The sequence below is a fragment of the Cebus imitator genome, unplaced genomic scaffold, assembly GCF_001604975.1.
Source record: "Cebus imitator isolate Cc_AM_T3 unplaced genomic scaffold, Cebus_imitator-1.0 Scaffold251, whole genome shotgun sequence".
Classification (NCBI taxonomy): Eukaryota; Metazoa; Chordata; class Mammalia; order Primates; family Cebidae; genus Cebus; species Cebus imitator.
Window position 1 is genome coordinate 372,253 of NW_016107566.1, and position 8,233 is coordinate 380,485.

An 8,233-nucleotide genomic window follows, 5' to 3' on the forward strand; every position below is an offset into this window, starting at 1 on the left:
TGACTTTAAGGTAGCAATATGCCCCCAAAAGACCACATTTTCCAGCTTTCCTGGAAGCAAATGCACCCTTTTCTACATTTTGGCCAGTGAGATGTAAGTGGATCAGGGTTTTCGGAGAGTTCATTTCACCTTCCCCCTTCTTCCTTCCTGCGGCCAGAAAGGCAGTTTTGACAACTAGAACTGCAGCGGCCATATTGGACCAAAGGAGAATTTGAAGATGGAACGCACAGGTAACAACAGCAGCACAGAGAGATGGAGCATGATTCTCAGCTGGCCACAGAGCCAGCCTACCCGCCCTGGACTTTCTATCTCTGAACTGCTTGTTTTGTTTTGTTTTTGAGTTACACTCGCTCAGTTGCCCAGGCTGGAGTGTAGTGGTATAATCAGGGCTCACTGTAGTCTTGCCTCTTGAGCTCAAGCAATCCTCCTACCTCAGCCTCCCGAGTAGCTGGGACTACAGGCACATGTGACCATGTCCAGCTAATTGAAAAAAAAAAAAAATTGTGGAGAGGAGCAGTGCGGGTGGGGATTTTTACTATGTCGTCCAGGTTGATCTCGAACTCCTGGAGTCAAGTGATCATCATGCCTCAGCCTCCCAAAGTGTTGGGATTACAGGCACGAGCCATTGAGCCCAGCCCCAAACTGTGTTTATGTGGAAGAAAAATAAACCCTTACGTATTAAGCCTTCATTCTTTTGGGTTTTTTTTTCCTACATGAAGGCAAACTAATTCTTGTGGATACATCTTAAAACTCTTCATTCTTTCTTTCTCTAGCTGTAATATTTCCCTTAAACTGTGGTGGTAAATTTGCTGTGGCCTGCTAGACAAATTGATTACTTGCTGGCACCTCCAAGTCCATATGTACAATGCTGGATTCATCATTATCCCTGGAAAAACGTTTCTACTGTGTTCGCTGTTGCTGTAAATGGCAACACCACTTTACCTGTCACTAGTGATTAAAGAGCCTGGTGTTACCTTTCATCCTTTTATTCAGTCGGTTACCAAATCTTACAGATTTTCCGTTCATTGATATAACATTTTTTGTTTTTGAGATGGAGTCTTGTTCTGTTGCCCAGGCTGGAGTGCAGTGGCCTGATCTAGGCTCACTGCAACCTCTGCCTCCCAGGTTCAGGCGATTCTTCTGCCTCGGCCTCCCGAGTAGCTGGGACTACAGGCACATGCCACCATGCCTGGCTAAGTTTTTGTATTTGTTTTTAGTAGAGACGGGATTTCGCCATGTTAGCCAGGATGGTCTCGATCTCCTAACCTCATGATCCGCCTGCCTCAGCCTCCCAAAGTGCTGGGATTACAGGCATGAGCCACCACACCTGGCCTGATCTAACATTTTAAGAGCATATTATCTCAAGAGATAATTGGTGCTGAGGTACAAGAATAAGCCAAACAGACATTTACTCCTTGTCAGGAAGCTTACAATCAAGACAGGCATTATTTAAACAATTATACAAACAAATGTAAAATTGCCACTGGGTCAAGTGCTACAAAGAAAATGTGCTGAGAATATACGCTGAGCTAAAACCTGATGGGTGAATGGAGCCTAACGTGGGAAAGAATGGGGAAGACAGTCACATTCCTGGCAGAGGAAACTGCAGGTGAGAAGGAAGAGGCGGAGTGTACTCCATGAGTGAAAAGAAGGCTGTTGGCTGAAGCTCTAGAAGCCAAAGAGGCAAAGGCAGGGTGCACGCTGTGCTAACGACTTTGAGCTTCCTTTCAAACCAATGGGAAGCCATTTGAAAGGTTTTAAGCAGCAAAGGGAGGGTTGGCAGTGACCTGATCACGCTGCGGTGCCCTTCCTCTTTCTTTCCTCCTCGTTTCATGCTCCCCCTGCTGCTGTACTCATGTCCTCTCCCCTGCCTTCTCTTCCTCAACTCCCCCTCCGTGGGCTGGGGATCATTCTTCAAATCCCAGAGTTGATCATTTGGCTCCCCATCTTGTTTGTTTTCTTGTTGTTGTTTATATGGGAAGGCAAATCATTAACAGAAACTATTTTGAGGACTCCTGTTCACAGGCAGTGACCATGGCAATCCTCCTTCCTCTACTGCTGTCAGAGTGGAACGGGAGTGACAGCCTCCGTCTGCCCCGATCTTCACCCCCAAGCAGGCGAGGGCTCTGAGGGCCGACTGTGCCCCAGCTCCAGGGTTCTTGGTCCTATTTCTTGCTGTGGGCTGATGTTTCCTGAGTTTGCAGATGTGTAGGGCAGTGATGCCCAGCTCCTTGTACCACTGGGCCACTTCCTGGGCAGCTGACATGGCAACGTGTGGTGAGGATTCATCCTGTCAGCCTTCACCTTCATCCCGACAGCCACATGGCAGGTGGCTTTCTTGCCGGAAACATCAGTGACATGGACAAAGGTGTCATTGAAGGTGCCAAAGATATGGCAGGCACCAAATACATTCCTTCAACCACCTGGGGTCTGAAACTGATGACCTGTTCTTCCTTTTTCTCCTTCCCCTTTGAGGGGCCATTTCTGGGCGCTGGCAATTTCTCCAGACTCTGCAAGGGGAAAAACTCCCATTCTTAAAAGTCTCCACAAGCTCCTCAGTTCCTACTAACTGCAATCCAATTGCCAAGCAGAGTTCAAGGGCAAGGGGGCCCCACGCAGCAGTGCAGCCTTCATTGCCTGCCACTGCCCCTGTGCACCCTGAGTGCTGCAGCTGAGCCTTGCAGTCCTGCGCTTTCTGGCTCACACCTTCCTCATGCTCTCCGCAGGGCTGGAATGCTATTTTCTCGAAGGGCCTTCTGTCCTTCAAGACCCAGCTCAAACTCAACTGCTGTCTCCAACCCAGAGTCACACATCCCTCCTCCCCGTGTCTGAGCACTATATGTGCTCCTCTTGGGGAACCTATTACTCTGTGTTTGGGCACAAGCCTTATCTCCTGAAACAACTTGTTGATAGGAGGATCCTGGCTTCCTTTTTGTACCCAAGAGTGCCCACTGTGCCCTAGTCAGACAAGGGGCTCCGGAAATGTCAATTGAAGCAACAAACGAATGACACTCAAGGAAGTGGGTGAACAGCATCCAGGGCCCCACTTGGCACAACTCTTTTGCAGCTGATGTCTGCGGTACGTCTGCAACGTGATGCTGGTAACACGCGGGCTGATGTGGGGACACAGACTACCTGCGTTCAACTCTCAGCGCGACCATGTGCTACCTCTATTACCACAGACAAGTTGCTTCATTTCTCTGTGCCCCAGTTTCCCCATCTGTAAAATGGGGGTAATAGTTTACCAGTAACCTGGGGAGTTAAGCAAGTTAATTCACATGAGGCACTTAGAGAAGTGTCAATCACGGAGTGAGTATTCAATAACAGTCTTCATCGTCGTCTCATCCTTCCTGCTTAGAATGACTCTCACTGTGTGAGAACGCCTGCTGTGGCCCAGTGACTTACAAAATGACACCTGGGCTCAGATTCGGGGCAGCATAATCTACCAACCGTCCAGAAGGGAGCCGCCCAGTAACTGTCCGTCTTAACAAAATGAACCTGTTACATCCTCTGTTTTGTTCCGCAGACTTCAGTTTGTACCATTTCAGCTACCGGACTATGAACTACTTAAGTGCAGAGACTGTGATAGTAACAACCAGCACAAGAGAATCCTAACCACACTCTCTTCACTCATGTTCAGAGCATTAGTATCTACTAATTCATGTCATTTTTTCAAAAGTCTTGTGAGGGACCTGGGGCACCAGGAGATTAGGTAAGTTGTCCAGGGGCACAGAAGCAACTTTAAACCCAGGCAGTCCGTCTCCAGGGGCCATGGGCTTTTCTACAATATCCCACCTCTTCTCTGTATCTTTCACTCCTGATGCATAGTAGGCACTCAGGAAAATGTTTGCTGAATGAGTGAATCCCAGTGGCATCTTGAGGAAAGCCTTCTAGTATTTTCTGTGTCCAGGATTTCTGACTAGCTTCCTCCCTACTGATCCTTCCACCACCGCTGATAAATGCTCCTTCTCTTTTCAGGAAACCATTGCACGCTCCCCCTGCGCTGCCGGAGGAAGTCATCCTGTGTAACTCCACACTGCCATCCACTCCCAGACCCTTCTCACTTTCTCTCTTAGAAAGAGATAGGCGGAGACTCCAACGCACTCCTAAAGATGAAAATTGCTTTGCTAGGCTGGTAGAATTCAAAATGATTAAAAAAAAATTTAACTGGATTTTATTTGCAATATACATTTTTTTACTCTGTGAAATATGTGTATGTTAATTATAGAAATTTTAGCAACTACAGAAGTATACAAGGAACAGAATTTAAAATGGAGGCTAGTTTTGCTCTTTACTCAAAATATTCTTTCATGTTAAAAGATCCTTACGGCAGAAACATGAAAAGAATCTAAGTGATTAGACATTATGCATTATGGGGAGAAAAAATGTTTGCAATTCTGCCTTGTTCCCATTTAGCTTCTCAGGGTCTTGACAACTGCCTTAACAACCTCCCATCCTGCCCTGACTGCTGAATCAAGCCACAAGGTAAATACAGAGGCCCGGAAATTTCCCCGATTCTCCCGTAGTTTCTACTACAGACTAATGGACCAGGGGTCTGTGTCCAAGCTAAAGAGCATATAGGCACTGGACTCAGGGGAGGTCAAATATCCTCTATGGTCCTTGACATGAAATCACCCAATATATTTCCTCCGTATTGTGTGAACATACGCCAATCTGGGCAGATCACGTTTTCTAGCGCTGCCTGCAACAAATCCCTTATCCCACTTGCTCTTCTCATAATGTGACTTTCACACTCCTCCAAGGACGGGTGGGATTTATGCCCTTTCCACCTCAAACCTAGGTAGACTTTGTAACTGTCTCAAACAATTAAATACGGCAGAAGTGATGCTGTGTGATTTTGGAGTCTAGATTATAAAAATCCCAGGCACCTCTACTTTGCTCTCCTGGGGCACTTGCTCTTGGCACTCACTCAACTGCCATGCTGTGAAGAAGCCCAAGGAGTCTATGGAGAGGCCTACATGGTAAGTACCAAGGCCCCGGGACCACAGGCTTGGCTGGGCTCCTGTCTGACAGCCAGCACAAACTTGCCAGCCATGGAAGTGAGTCACCTGAAAGTGGAACACCCCTCCCCGCACTCCCCCCGCCCCCGCCCGCTCCAGTTGAACTCCCCAGATGCCATGTGGGAGAGAGCTGAACCATTTGCACCCGGCCTCATGCAAATTTCAGATTCATGTGCAAAACAAGTGAGTGTTGTTGTTTTAAGATGCTAAGCTTCAAGGGGTTTAGGCAGCAATAACCGGCTGAAACACCCATCCAATCAGGTTTTCTCTGTTGGGAAGTATGAACACTGGATGCCCCCAGAGGTGGGCCCTTCAGCTCAGGCTGACTCCCAAGCAGTGCTGATTCCGCTGTTCTCCACAGTCATATGTGCAAGCTAGCCTGCGTATCCTGAAAGCCAGCATGGCCAGGGCTGTAAAGAGGCACCATTCCGGGCTGCTTTAATGTCTTTCAAATTCTAGCACTAAACACACCTGTCGCTAACTTGAGAGTCCCTGGGCATGCCTCTCCACTGCAACCTGAAAGAGGATCATATTCTGTTTATGTCAGCTCAGCTCTTGTAAGTGGGAATTTTATTTTTTCACCTGGTGACCAAACCCTTACCAGTGCTTAGATTTCAAAACTAGGCTTTTTACTTATTACCCCTATTCTAAGCCTTGGCTTTTTTCTCAGCGTGATACACGCTGTTTCTGGGCCTAGGGTTCTGCCTTCACTGACACTCTTCCTTCTTATCTCAGCCTGCAGCCTCTGTTACTTCTTATCTCAGGCTATGCTCAACTTCAGGCATCCTTGACAATGACTGATGCTTTTTTTTTTTTTTTTTTTTAGACGAAGTTTCACTCTTGTTGCCCAGGCTGGAGTGCAATGGAGCAATCTCGGCTCACTGCAACCTCCGCCTCTCAGGTTCAAGTGACTCTCCTGCTTCAGCTTCCTGAGTAGCTGGGATTACAGGTGCATGCCACTATGCCCAGCTAATTTTTGTATTTTCAATAGAGACGGGCTTTCACCATGTTGGCCAGGCTGGTCTCGAACTCCTGACCTCAGGTGATCTGCCCTCCTTGGCCTCCCAAAGTGCTGGGATTACAGGCATGATCCACCATGCCCTGCCAACTGATGCTTTTTAAAACACTTTCCTATGGCTAATTATTGGGGAGGCAGTGCAGTCCAGTGATTAAAACTTGTGCTTTGAAGTTGGGGAGACATGGAACAAGGTATATGTTCTGTAAACCTACCTTGTAACTATATGATTAGGATTAAAATGAGATGATATCTGTTTGGTGTTTAGCACCCTCTGGCCAGGGTGGCTACTCTTCAGATACCCAATATTCTTCCACCACTTTGTGAGACAGAATCCCTTATTGTTGGAAGTGATAATGAACCAACCATAGAGACGACTATTTCCTGCTGCCTTGCAGAGAGACTGGCTAATGAGATGTACGCAGAGTTGCTTCACTGGGCTAGCAGGAAGCCCTTTAAAAGTGGCTGACCTACTTAGGAGGCTCACCCTTGTGCTGGTTCCCTCTCTTTCCTTCTTGTGAATATCATGCTGGAGTTACAACCACCATTTTGGATTATGTAGCAACACAGGAAAGCAGCTCTGTACTAACGAAGGTGGGGGAGAGTTAGAAGGAACTCGTGTCCTAGATGACCAGGGAGCAGCCATACCAGCTTACCTTGAATTAGAAACTTAATTCCTAACTGATCCACATGCTAAATGCTAATCGAGATGATCAATCTCTCCTAGCATCCTTTCCCTCACTCTGTGGGACTGCGTGCTCTTTTGGTCCATACTATCTCCAGCCTGGCTAAGTTCTAGTGAAAACAGGGAAGAAATATACTCTGCATCAGTTTCTAGGGGTAGATTGATGTCCTCATTGACCAGGTTTAACTTTAGTTGAGACTTTTAGGAGAAATCTTCCTGCTTGTTGTTTGTCGACAGTACTGACTGGTCGTTGTGAGCTGGAAGAATAAATCCTTATTCAAGGAAGTCTTCATGTTATCTAAATCTTATGAATCTGCCGTTCAGCCTTGCTAAAATTAAAAGCATGAAGAAAAGCGCATAATCAGGAAAAAAGAGATTTTCTCTTTGTGGATTTTTCCATTTTTACTAGAATTTTTTTTTTTGTTTGAGATGGAGTTTCGCCCTGTCACCCAGCCTGGAGTGCAGTGGCGGAATTTTTGGTGGCACTGCAGCCTGTACCTCCCAGGTTCAAGTGATTCTCATGCCTCAGCCTCCTGAGTAGCTGGGATTACAAGTGCCTATCACCATGCCCAGCTAAGTTTCATATTTTAAGTAGAGACAGGATTTCACCATATTGATCTGACTGGTCTCGAAATCCTGACCTCAGGTGATCCACCCACGTTGGCCTCCCAAAGTACTGGGATTATAGATGTCAGCCACCACTCCCAGCCCACTAAAAATATTTTTTAAAGTTATGTTCTCATAAACATCTCATTCCTTCATTTGAAAATGTTTTGTAAGGAAGAATAAAGACAAAATCATGTAATAATATATTTTAGATATGCAGAATGTAATAATATATTTTAAATTTACAAAGCACGTCCCATTCTTTAAGAACTTTTTGAATTGGTATTGTCTCATTTATTTAAATAATTGTATGAATCAAAAGAGTGCAATTATAAAGGTAAAAAATCTTTTTCATAGACACAGAAATTAAAAGAACTTTCCTTAGAAAGAGGCATAATTCACCTCTGTACTCTTAGTGAATAAAAGATTTTAGCAAACAAATACCTTACCCTTTTATTCTAAGTATTGATATTCCTTACATAGAAATTCATGTAGAAGGATATTCATTCCTCATACCTTATAGTGCTTAATGTTTAATTAAATTTATGTTTTTCAATCTATCACTGCTAAATGAGCAATTTAGCACACAAACATGTACTTATTTAAAAAACATGGAGTTGAGAATAATTTATACATATATATACATGTATACTGACATTTACAAAATTCTAAATCATATTGGAAAAATATTATACATATCATTCTCAGTATTCAAAGTAGGAGAAAAACACCTAAAACCTTTAATCAGTCTTAACATTCTGATAAATTTACAAATTAGTTCTAATCAGTAGCAATGGGACCATTTCTTTTCTTTTATTTATTTATTTATTTTTTTGAGACAGAGTCTTGCTCTGCTGCCGATTGTGCAGTGGCGCAATCTCAGTTCACGGCAATCTCAGCTCACTG

General features: G+C 45.0%; 1 pseudogene; it reads right to left on the bottom strand.

Annotated features, from left to right (window-relative positions):
• Window positions 1-1,336: 1,336 nt before the first annotated feature.
• LOC108282799 lies at window positions 1,337-3,634 on the bottom strand (annotated as a pseudogene).
• Window positions 3,635-8,233: the final 4,599 nt, after the last annotated feature.